The sequence below is a fragment of the Lycorma delicatula genome, chromosome 12, assembly GCF_047948215.1.
Source record: "Lycorma delicatula isolate Av1 chromosome 12, ASM4794821v1, whole genome shotgun sequence".
NCBI classification, from domain to species: domain Eukaryota; kingdom Metazoa; phylum Arthropoda; class Insecta; order Hemiptera; family Fulgoridae; genus Lycorma; species Lycorma delicatula.
The window spans coordinates 72520844-72534522 of NC_134466.1; the positions used below are offsets into that span (position 1 = coordinate 72520844).

The 13679-nt window shown below is 31.1% G+C and overlaps 1 protein-coding gene across 2 annotated transcripts in view; it reads right to left on the reverse strand.

Moving 5' to 3' along the window:
- The window catches only part of LOC142332727 (very long chain fatty acid elongase AAEL008004-like), a 392025-nt gene that overhangs the window by 163188 nt on the left and 215158 nt on the right, over nt 1–13679 (reverse strand). Inside the window, exons 1-2 of one of the 2 annotated variants that reach the window (XM_075379320.1) lie at nt 9277–9390; nt 5446–5514 (exon numbers count right to left, since the gene is read on the reverse strand). The gene's annotated coding sequence lies outside the window, so the exon portion shown is untranslated. Of the gene's footprint in view, nt 1–5445; nt 5515–9276; nt 9391–13679 lie in introns of those variants that run through there. The other variant, XM_075379319.1, reaches the window with a different exon arrangement.

A 13679-nucleotide genomic window follows, 5' to 3' on the forward strand; every position in this document is an offset into this window, starting at 1 on the left:
ACCGCATCGAGATCGGTCCACTAGTTTTTGAGGGAAACGGTAATAGATATACACGCACAAAAATACAAACCCCAAATGCATATGTCTCCGCTCCGTCGCGGTTAAAAAATAATATTTGTAAAGTTTCTTTTTGCAAAATCGCACCCCCACCCCAAAACATGCTCTAAATGTGGCTAAATGGGTATACCGAGTCGATAGTACCTCCCTCTCATTACACGGAGCACTAGTGCTGCACCGATGTACAACTACTGCAGTCGTCTGCTATGTTGTGACGTCACAGGTGAGAGGTGGAATTAAATAAATTAATAATATTTAAAGTGTGAAAAAGTAAATAATGTTGCTGCACACCCATGCGAATGAAATACGGTACGCGCGCGCGCTTTAGTTAGGATCATTGAATTAATAAACAAAAAAATATTATATTTAAATAAAATGATAAATATTTTAAATTAAGTTGTGCGTATAAGCCGTGCATCAGAAAAAAGCCGCGTGACGGGAAATTCCTACAACTGTATTGTCAGTTGTTTTTATGAATATTTTATCCCACGATTTCCCTTGACCGATCCGTGAAAAGTCTAGAACGGTTTTTTTTTATCTACTATTCCCTTGCATGATCTACGAATAATATTGTAATGTATCGACCGAAATCGAAAATTATGATAATGCCAAAAAAATGTATAATTATTTTTACTTTCTCGCATCATAACTCTCTACAACTATGTTGCCAGAAGGAACGTATGGTAATCGGTCAAAAAATGGGGTTACATTTTTTAAATTTCATGACCCAGGGACCCTAAAAACAAAAAAAAATCTAATGTCCAAACGAACGTGCGAAGACGAGTTGAAGTTTGACTGTAGACAATGTTTTTAACGTACCCTCGTAGAAAAAAGTTTAAAGGAGTCAAATGTGGGCTCTCGGAGGCCAAAGCACAGGACCGACCCTACCGATCCAACGATTAGGGAATCTTTCATCAAGAGCGCGTCACACGCCTTGGCTAAAGTGTGGGCGTTACTTTCTTGTTCAATTTGGTCAACTGGCTGGAAAACGTAGAGTTGAAGCGCGTCTAAATAAACATTCCCTGCGATAGTAGCTGATGAAAGCAGAACGGGCCGATCATTTTGATCGGACATCAAACCGCACAACTCGTTTTATTTTTGGGGAATCTATGATGTAGTCGATAATTTCATCGGGTTCCCGAGATCTCCATATCCTACAATTATGCCGGTTAACATAACCACTGACATAGAAAGTCGCTTCATCCGTAAACTTAACACGATTTAACATTTTTCGTCATCCTTAATGTTATTAAGCATTTTACTTTTTAATTCACCACGTTTAGGACGATCCATAGGTTTAAGGTAGGTAAAAAACATTTTGAGTTGGTGAATTTAAAAAAAAAAGTATACTCGTTGAATTATCTTTAGTAATTTGTGAAATACGATTTTTTTTTAAATTGCTGCAAACTTTTTCGATGACCCTTTATTTATTTATTAGTCTTATATATAAGGCCAAACGTTTGTCTGTTTATTCACGAATCACGCAAAAACCAACCGACCGATTGCTTCCAAATTTCCAGGGTACATTCGTGTTATCCCGGGGAAGGTTTTAGGCTATGAAAAAACTTTTCTGCATTTTAACTTTAAAAAAAAAATTATAAGAATTCCTTCCTGCTATATATATGAAGTTTAAACTTTCCAAAAAATCGATATAGACACCGCATGACTTCCTTGTAGGTCTATTAAAAATAGCACATACACATTTGTTTAAAATGAAAAGTACATAAAATTTTATTTCATTAATAACTTCTGATATATTTTTTCATGTTATTTTTCTCTTGTTATTGAATTATTATTTATTATTATTTTTTTACGATGAGAATTTAATAGTTATTAATAAATTAATATATTTAAATTTAAAAAAAGTTAAAAAAAGGAGATGAAGTCGGATTAAAACGATGTGCCTTCCCTTGTAAGATCCAAATATTTCATTAATTAAAATTTTATTTGGCTATAATTCTGTAACCGATGAAAGAAAATAAGTACCGCTTATGCTATATCGTTGAATATCTCTGAACGAGAACTTATTACTGCGGTTATGAAAAAGTCCAAAATCCAATTTTTTTATGGATTTTGGGCTTTTCTTGACACTTTTGATCCAGTCGACTACAATCAAAAGGGGAGGTATACAACTACATGTCACAACAGTCCTAAATCCAAAATCCTACGTCTAATCGTTTTTGAATTATGCGAGATACAGACGTTACGCCAAAACTAGTGAAAATGGATTCAGGGATGATCAGAATGAGTATTTCCATTGAAACCTGAAAATCAAAATCCTTCGTGATCACAATACTTCCTTTACTTTGTACAAGGAAGTAAGAATTACAAATATATTTAATTCAAAGAAATATAAATCTAGAGAAAAAAAAACATATATTCTAAGTAGGGGTGGATTTAGAAAATAACCGTTTAGATTATTTATATATGCATTGCGTGTAACAAATTTGTTTTAATAAAATTTTCTTTAAAATACCTCTGAAGAAATTGAAATTGTTTTTTCGTGATACCCCGCACCCATTGAACGAATTAAAAAAAAATTAAAACGAACGATCGCTCCATATATATATTAATATTTAGCCAAATTTTAAGAATATCGGTTCCATCAATTCTGAGATGGAAGGCCAAACGCAGTGCCGAAACATTCGTATAAACGCGAATGTTTTATTTTTCGATTCTAGATTTATTGGACCCTAAACCGTAAAGATTTGTACAAATCTGTTACTATATTTTTGAGACGATCTTTTCTAGCTATTCTAGCTGTATTTAATAAAAAATATTCCAACTATATTTGCCCGGAAAGTAAAAATTTTTGTTTAAAGCGGATTTCATAAATATATATTAACACAGAATACAACATGAATAATCTTCGATAACTGATTTAGAACTGGATTAAAACCATTTAACCGGTTCCTAAAAACTTTCCGTTTTTTCATAAATGTATTTCATATACATATAATTTTTTTTTTCAAATATTTTAAAGTTATTTTATTTCGATTTTTTTTTTTTGTTTACTTAGAAATAAAACTGAGTCATCCACGTAATACAAACAGAAGAAAAAAGTAGTTCGTACAACCACACCTATTTTTATAATGATACAAATTTGTGTGTACGCACAATCATCGTACATGTGTATGACCGCATAATTCTTTTCGTACATACTAACATGTACACTCACACGAGCACGCGCGTCGGTAACTCAAATACTATTACATAAAATTTTCTCCTAGAATGATGTTGCAAAAGTTATATAATATAATTTCTAGAAATAATACCTTACATTCCATTTTCATTCACAATACGTAATGTTTACAGAAATAAGGAAAATATAAACACACACATAGTTATATATATATATATATAAAACTATGAATAACTTTATATAGAACTTCAAAATTTTAAACTAAATTTCTGAGTAAACCATTTAACAGTTATTTGATCATTTTCACTTTTTTGGATATAAAATTAATACAGTATAATATACAGAATGATTCAGGAGGACAGGGCAATATTTTGACAACTCATTCTAGAGGCTAAAAATAAGAAAAAAGTTCATATAAACATAGGTCCGAAAACGCTTTGTTAGCGAGTTAATCAGGGTGAAAGATTTCTCCCGAGTTTCAGTTCCTCCGGGTAAATTAAGACGTTCTCAAATTCTGGGAAGGTCAATTAAGGGGCAAATTCAATTTTTTCTTACGGTTTTTGAGCTGGAAAATCGAAAAAATAGGTCCCAGAACTGTATCTCTCTTAGTTTCTAAGATATCCCATGTAAAACGCCAAAAATAGGGTCAAAAACACTTTTTTTTTACGTTTGACGTACAATAACGTTGTTAATTGGCAATAAATCATACACTTTTTAAACATAAATTGTAGAGAATTTAATTATAAGAAGATGGATGTAAATAATGTTAACAGAAAACAAATAAAATTTTAAACAAGTCGACTCTTATTAACACAAAAACCGACTATAACTAAAACTATAAGAAACTATTGAATTTGCACCTTAATTGACCTTCCCAGAATTTCAGAAGGCCTTAATTTACCCGGAGGAACTTAAACTCGGGCGAACACTTTCACCCTGTATAACTCGCTAACGAAGCGTTTTCGGACCTATGTTTATATGAACTTATTTCTTATTTTTAGCCTCTAGAATGAGTTGTCAAAGTATTGCCCTATCCTCCTGAATCACCCTGTATAAGTGAATTAAGCCAATAAATGGAATTTTGCAATGCGTTGGTTTTTGCAGATATTGACTTTCATGATTCCGTCCTCTAACCAGAAACTCTGATGTGGACACCACATAACTTCCTTGTACGCCTATTAAATTACATATACACATTTTTAAAACTACGTAAAATTTTATTTCATTAATATCTTCTGATATTTTTCATATTTTTTATTTTTATTTATAATATTTAATGTAATTTTTTGTTTACAATTAGAGGTTAATAATTATTAATAAATCAAAATATTTATATTAAAAAAAAAAGTTAAAAAAACAAAAGAAGATGAAGTCTGATTCGAGCCTTCCCCTTGTAAGATCCAAATATTTCATTAATTAATATTTTATTTGGCTATAATTCTGTAACCGATGAAAGAAAATAAGTACCGCTTATAATACATCGTTGAAAAGTTCTCTATAAGGGCTTATTACTGAAATTAAGAAAAAGTCGAAAATCCACATATTTTTAATTTGGAGCGTTTTTGTACACTTTTGATCCAGTCGATTGCAATCAAAAGGAAAGCTGCAGAACTAATTGTTACAATAGTCTAAAATCCAAAATTTCAACATCCTACGGCTAATCGTTTTTGAGTTATGCCAGAAAATACGTACGTACAGACGTCACGCCGAAAGTAATCAAAATGGATTCAGGGATGATCGAAATGGATATTTCCGTTGAAATCTGAAAATCGAAATTTTTCGCGATCACAGTGCTTACTTTGCTTTGTACAAGGACGTAACAAGCACACAACACAACAAAATATTTTAGCACACACAGATTGACAAATTTGTGTGTGTTAAACACACAACTATAAAAAAGAAAGAAAAAATTGAATTTATAGAATGATTCAAGAATAATCGGAAAAAATTTCAGAATATATTCTACGAATGAAAATTAAGGAAATAATTCATAAAAAGATGTGTGCAGAAACGATTTGTTTTCGAGTTTTATCGCAAAATATTTCAATCTGATTTCTACACCAAATGTAAATTAAAGCTATTGGAATATAAATTATCGGATATACTTCCTAATTTCATATGGTATTTGATCTAAAAACTGGAATAAAAAAATTCTCTCGACTGTTTAACTAGTAATTTATATAAAAAAGTTTGTAAAACAAAAAAAAAGATATCCTAATACATTTTTTTAGGTTAGATGTACTTACAATCAGTGGCGGCTCGTAGCTAAAATTACTGGGGGTGGTGCGCCTTTTCAATGCCATGGTTAAAGTTCTCTGTAAAATAAAAGAATAAAAAAAATGAATAAAATAAAATAGCTGGAAGTAGGATAATAATCTAATTCTACACTTTATCGCATTCGAGAATACAGTACACGGTTTTAAGCAGATTGCGCTGAAAAACCGTATTCGGTTTAACCGAATACGGTTTAACCGAATATTATCTGTATCGACCTTTTTAAAAAGGTCGATACAGATAATATTTTTTAGTACTATTAGATAGTAACGTAATAAAATGTCCGCTTAAAAAGACTATAGTCCAGCGGTGCTTAATTTAAATCTCAATATACACAGAAACAAATACGCGATTAGTTTTTACTAATTACCTTTTCTTTCGCCTTTCCAGTGTGTTTTTGAACAGATTTGGCGATCAAAGAGCCCTTGCTTTTCGCCATCTTCTGATCGCTACTGAAAAAACCACTAAACCGCATTCGTATTCCTTCCGCTGACTAAACTAGAAAAAGGAACGTTCCATACACACGCGGAGCAAAAAAAAAACTACCTTCCACCAGCACGCCAGGGTCGGCACTGCGGGAGCGACAGCGCTCTCTCTCCCTCGTAGTCTCGCGTACAGATTGCTATGTGCGCATGATTCCATACAAAAATGTTTGTATCTTTTCCTAAATTAGGGTATGATATTAAGTTTAACGATTATATATTTTACAAGTATAAACAAAGAATTAAAGAAAAAAGGAATCGTTATATTTAATGCTATCGATAATATCGAGTGGATATAACGGGTGCTGCAGTTCCATAGCGCCTATACGCGTGTCGCTACTGCTTACAGTAACTTCTTTAAATTGCCCGTAAACATAATGATTTTGTAGAATTTAATTATGCGGAAATCTATGTAAATAATGTCGACTGAAAGCGACGTAGTTTGAATATCTATTTAAGCAAATCGTGCAGAAAAATACTACCAAAACACATATTATTTCATTATTGGATAGTAAAAAAATAGTTTTTTAATATTTTTTATTCGATTACAACAAAAGTTTGTATTTTTGAATTCTAGTAATTCTCTCAAAAATTATTAGAGATACAGTTCTAGGACCGTCAAATCTACTCCTTAATTTAAGTTCCGTCGGTTTCGTTTAATCCTTTGATCAGAAATTAGGTCGTGAGCTATAAATTGATAATTAAGCGTTTCTAGATAATTGTTTATATGAATTTTTTACTTTCCAGGTATGACAACTCTAGAGCTGTACTGCAAGAAGGAAATGATAGTGGTTGTTCAGACTCGGTGCATATTTAAAAAAATTTATTTAAGAAGTACTTTAAAATTTAAAGGTCTTTCTATCAGTTCACATTCGGTTCCTGTCGGCTACACTCGGCTCTGTACGGTTCACACAGCTCCTTTCGGGTGCACTCGGCTCCTGACGATTCAGCGGCTCCATACACACTACATTCAGGCAGTCTTTTTCCAACCTTCTTCTATCAATCTTCGTCAATTGAACGCGTAAAATACAATATATATTCTTTAACGATGTATCATTTATGGAATCATTAAATGCATTTATATACACTTAAATATAATTCTGTATTATTCATTCAAATATTAAAGGATCACATTTAATTACAAACGATAAACGTCTATATTTATTTATTATTTGAACCAACGATAAATATATAGAGTAATTATTACCTTAACTAAAGTACTACACCAAGACGAATATTATCTCGACAGTCGTAATCAGTCAAAAAATGCGGTACGGGGTATCTTTAATGAAACGCCATTTCTCGGCGTTTCATGACCCGGAGAACCCCGCTCTCCCCAAAAAAATTGGGGTAATGTTCGTAGTACGTTTATAGAATACAGACCTAAAAAACATATAAGGCAATCTGTTGGTAAATTCCCGGGATCAATATCTGCAGGATGTGAAGAAAATAGTATCTTCGAGGTTAATTTTTTCAAAATTTTGCAAACATAACCTTATTTTATATTAAGGTCCGAAATGCATGCACGATTACCTTACCGTTTTTTAAAAATGGGTTTCCCCAAATTTCCTCCCTTCTCCAAAAATCGAAAAGCTATTTTGTAATTTATTGCATATTTTTTCATAATTTTTTTTCTCCTCTTTCTAGGCGTAGTAGTAATGAAAGCGACTAAAAAAAATATTAGGAACACTATTCGGGTTCGGGAAACCGACCAAATTTAAAAAAAACTTTTTAAAACTATGATCTATTTTCATGTATAATTATTTTTCTAGGATCTTTTTCGGCATTACCTCATAAAAATATTTATTTATTTAAATTATAAATAACTGCTATAATTACTGAATTTATTACTCAAAAAATTACTGTTAATTAGTAAGGATAGCGAGCGTAAGTTAAGTTTGGTTAGATTTTATTTATAAATAAGCAGATATAAATGGTTATAAGAATGGTAATATAAGTGGTTATATCTGGTTATTTCTCCAACGTGGTTATTGTTAATATCAATATTTCTTGCTATTTTCAATTATCTCAGGTGAAAAACTTGCAAACGTTTGACTGGGGAGGGGGGAGAAATGAAAAACTACCAATTTTTACCTAATTTTTTATGGATATTAAAATTACATCGATTATTTTTTTTTTTTTTGAGGGGGAATTCCGAAAAAGATCCTATTTCTACTATATAGGAACATATAACAAATGCCAGGAGAGTAAAAACGTTTATTCTTAATTTTACTGCAAAAATATGCCCTGAAATACTTTCACGATTTGCGTCCTGAACACAATTCTGCAATGTTTAAACACATATTCATGATAAAATATTTTCGTTCGCTCTACAGGACGCAAATCTTTACCAATTTTGATGAAACTTAGCTGGATGATGTAAATCCATTGTGAACCGACTCCTATTGATTTTTAAACGAGGTTTTTGGGTATATTTTCAGCTTTTTACCGTTTTACAGGGCACAATGTTTTACCTATTTCGTTGAAACTGGGTAGGATAATATAAACCTAATAGAAATCCAACCGTATTGATTTTCAAGGGCATCCTTTTTCAGTAACCGGAGTTAGAAGCAAAAAACTGGGTTTTATTGTACATTTTTAAGGGTTTCATGCTGTAATTTGAAGGGAGACATGTTAGAAAGCCAAAATTATATATTTTTGAGCATAACCAGGTGAAAGCTGGTTTTCAAACGGTTCCAAAACATAAAGTTTGTGCCCCGAATAAGATTTCTGGGAGCACCGGAAGATTTGTGCGAACTAGTTTCACAACAATCCAAAATGCGATCTGGTACTAAGGAAAGGGATGGTGTCCAAAAACTCAGTTTTGAAATTTTAATCGAGTCGGGTCGATTAAAATTTTTCTTTTTTGTGAGCACGGCTTCAAAAACACACAAATTATGGGTAACTGTATGTACTACTGTATAGTAGTGGTATAAAGCGATCGAAGCGGTCACAACTCAACAACTATGTGAAAAGGAAGAAGGGGAAAAAATAATTTATTTATTTGTATATTTAAAATACATAGAATATTGCAGTATCATAAAACAACACGTGATATCAACATAATATATTTTTTTTGTTCTATAAGAATTATAATTGCAATCGGCTCTCCTGTGGAGTCATAATACTGACAAAGGTACGTGATAAGGAGGTCCTTAAGGAACCCCAAAAATAAGTAATACAAATAAATAGTTGCGAGTAAATTTAAAGTCCGATATGAAATTTCAAGCTCGGTCGTAAATCAGAAAACATTAATTTCAGCACCACACGGTCCACAAAAACAAGCATTAATAAAAAATTTATATAGTATTTTCCGCTTACCAACAATCTTTAATAGTATATTGGAGCGCTTTCGGATTAGTAATCCATCGTCAGGAACATTGATATGTTATAATATAATTATTTACTTTACATATCATTAATTATACTAATGTGAGTTTAAAAAAAAAAGAAAAAAATATATACATATAACAATTTATAGTCAAAAGGTAAGATAATGTAAACGTTATCCGGTATGTCAGTATCACGGTTTCAATTGTTATGACAACAATTAGATTTTTGCGAGAATGACGGATAACGTTTACATTATCTTACCTTTTGACGATAAATTGTTATATGTATATATTTTTTTCTTTTTTTTTAAACTCACGTTAGTATAATTAATGATATGTAAAGTAAATAATTATATTATAACATATCAATGTTCCTGACGATGGATTACTAATCCGAAAGCGCTCCAATATACTATTAAAGATTGTTGGTAAGCGGAAAATACTATATAAATAAATTATATATCAATCGACGGGCTGTGATTAATAAAATCAATTAATAACAAAGAATAAGAAAAGGAAAGAGTAAAAACAAAGAAATTAAATACAGTACTAGTAAACTTGTCAGATTCCAAACTGTTACGCAGACGCTAGGTCGAGTACATGGACACGTCTCAACCGTCGGACGTCCCTACTGTTATCGAGGAGATTAATTGAAAAGCGATTACGTGATTCTCACGACACTGCGCTGCCGTGAAATTTCACGAACCGACGGGAGCTCCAAGTATTCGTGAACTTCATCGTTCCGCGTGACCGTGGCGCTTCGGTAATCACCCTTGCTACTTTGTTCTGGAATCGTTTAATTTCGATATTACTAGTATTAGCCGTTCCCCACAATTCTACACCGTAGGTACAGATTGGGCGCAGGGTAACCTTATAAATTAAGATCTTATCGAATCACGTGAACCGACGTAATATGAAATACAAAAAACAATTCCAAATGCAATACTATTTTTAAAAATCATTATAAAAGTGTAACGTCATTTCTTTTTTAAGTAAAATCGGAAATCCGCCTTCTGATGCACTTAATATGATTCGTAAGCCGGATATATATTTAAGGGGAATTACGATGAAACGTACGAATGGAAGATTTTAAGAGATATTAGATCCAAGCATGACGATCTGCGAAACAAATAGAGATTAAAAAATTCATTAGATCGTTAAACTAATTTTAGGTTTTTCCATTTCGCGAGATGTTACAATACCGTCTTACGTAACTCTTGTAATTATATTAAACATTACCGTCCTTTTTTATACTACCATTACTGTGCAATATTTAAACAAAAATTAAGTAAATAAATGACGTAAGCTGAAACGGTGGAAAATACAAAAATTTCAGTAATTAGACAATAATGACAAATTTATGTTTATTAACGGTCGACTGACAATTATTTGCGACAAAAAAAAATCACAACCGTATCAATTCTATTTTTACCCGTGAATTTGATGTTTAAGAAATCGCTTCATAATATATACAAAAAGCCAGTAGAATTTGTTTATTATGAAGAACTACAATATAGCAATACGGACTATAAAGTTTAAAAAAATTGTTTCCCCAGTTTTTCATATTTTCATTCTATTTTCTATAAAATAAAATTCATAAAAACCTTAAATTCAGGGTAATTAGAATAAAAAATATGATGTGGACACCACATGACTTTCTTGTACGTCTACTAAATTATATATACACATTTTTAAAAGTGCATAAAATTTTATTTCATTAATAACTTTTGATATTTTTTCTGATTTTATTATTATTATTATTGAATAATTATTCATAGTATTTTTTTTTTTCAGTCGAAGGTTAATAATCTATATATACAAAAATGAATGTTTATCTGTCTGCATGTCTCTTATGCCTTCCTAAACCGTTCATCCGATAGCGATGAAACTTTGGGGAACGGTTGGACGCATGCCAGGGAAGGTTTCTGAATTACTTTGTACCCGCTAGGTGGCGCTGGGATCGAGATATTTTGAAAAATTGTATTTATGGTCCGATTTGGTTATTATTCAGAAAATGAATATTAGTTACGTGAAAAGAAGTATTTTTGCAAAAACTATACCCGCTAGGTGGGGCCGGTGTCGAGATATTTACGAAACAAACAAATATACAAACAGACTTTTTTATTCTATATATATATATATATATATATATATATATATAAAAAAAAAGGGAATGTTTGTATGTGTGTCCGCTAAAGATCAAAAAACTCATGGACCTATTTACGCGCGGGCAAAAGGGAAAAAGAGGAAAATGGAAAACGGAGACAAGGGGAAAAGGTGGAAAGATAATAGGGGAAAACGGGAAAGAGTAAAAAGGAAACTGGGAGAGGGCGAGGGAGAAGGGCGAAAGGGAGAAGTTTGAAAGGGAAAAGGGGAAGGAGAATAAGTGAAATGTAAAATTTGTGAAGTTCAGTATTTTAATTTTTTTATCAAATTTTCAATTGTGTTGATTTAAACTCTCTCTCTCTCTCTCTCTCTCTCTATATATATATATATATATATATATATATATTTAAATTTAAAAAAAAAGAAAAGGAGTTGAATTCGGATTCTGGCCGATATTTCACTAATTAAAATTTTATTTGACTATAACTCTGGATCCAGTGAAAATAAGTACCACTTATGATAAATCGTCGAAAAGTTTTCAACGAGGGCTTATCACTGCAGTTGCAGTTAACAAAAAGTCCAAAATCCAATTTTTTAGATTTTGGGCTATTTCGGACACTTTTGGTCAAGTCGACTGCAATCAAAAGGAGAAGCGCACGACTATACGTTACAACAGTCCTAAATCCAAAATTTTGACATTCTACTTTTCAACATCCTAATCGTTTTTGAGTTATGCGAGATGCATACGTACGTACAGAAATCACGCTGTAACTAGTCAAGATGGATTCAGGAACGGTCAAAATGGATATTTTCGTTAAATTCTGGAAACCGAAATTTTTCGGGATTTAAATAAATGTACAAGGAATTAAAAACAAAAGTCCAGAAAAGTATGCTTAGAACATCCCTACACTGGGTTCTAACTTGATTGCCGATTTAAATAACAAATTTATTCATCAAATTAATTTTATTCTGTTAAAATCAGTTATTATTAGAGATTTTTTAACGAAGCAATGCATTAAAATCTAAATATACCGTTGGAATCGTATTAATTTCTTCTTTACAATATGACATTTTTTCCTGAAAAATAAGATGTAATAAAGACCTTTGGGAGTTTTAATAACCGTTGCACTGAGATATCAAAGCGGGTCTCATAGACCAGCTAAATATGTAATTTAAGATCCAGAATCCGGTTTCATAACAGTGAATGTTAAAAAAAAAAATTATTCTATTCTTTTGAGTAAAAATTTAAGATACGAGAACCACGGCCAGAATTAAATGGCACAGGACTCAAAAGTCATCGTACAAACTTTTATAACATTCGGTTCATCCAAGTTGGAGATATCAAGTAATTGACGGATAAAGTAACTTAAGGATAAGTAACTAAAAAAAAATCAAGAAATAAGCTCTCTTTTCGAGGAAAGGATATAAAAAATACTATTACCGAGTGTGATATACGGCTCTTTGTAATACGAAAATAATTATTCATTTTTTCTTACATTTTCAAAGAAATTTTCTTTAAAGTTTTCACTTGAAAATCATAGCGATATCAGGATTGATTGATAATAATTTTTCTTTTAAATCTGGAAATAATTCATATAGATCGTCTTGTAACTTTTTGTTAAAAATCTCCCATCTATCTAGAAAATATTTACCGTGTAGTTTATAGGCGAAATTCCAGTACAAATATAAAAATAAAAACAATTATTAAATTGGTACGTTTAATTAAAAGTAAATTAAAAACAAAAAACAAATGTGAACCTCTATTAAAAGGATCGTATAATTAATTTGTCACAAACGTTTTGTTAGTATTTGTCAGTAAAATCGTGAAAAGAAAATAAAAAAAAAAAAAAATAATAATTTTGATTTAAAAAACAAAACGAAAAATTTCAAGATTACGTATGTTTCTAAAAATCTAAAAGAAAAAATAATTTTCATTAATAAGATTCTATTTGGAATTTACTTTTCTTAAAAGAGAAGGGACAGCAGCATATTATACTAACACAGAACCGTATTTACTTTTTTTTTACTATAATTAAAAAAAAAACAATGATAAGAGTTAACAAAAAAAAAAACTAAACAAAGTACATCGTTTATTTGTTTAACTTACGATATTTACCACTAGATTGTAGTTATTGTAATACCTTCATACGAATTTTTATTACTGGCCGCTAGATGACAGCAGCATTCTTCGCTAATTTTCTAATTTCATCTAAGACGTCAAATAACGTATTATGAAATTCCGATGATTTTTTTTTAAATTTAATTTTCAAAGAAAAGCACGGTATT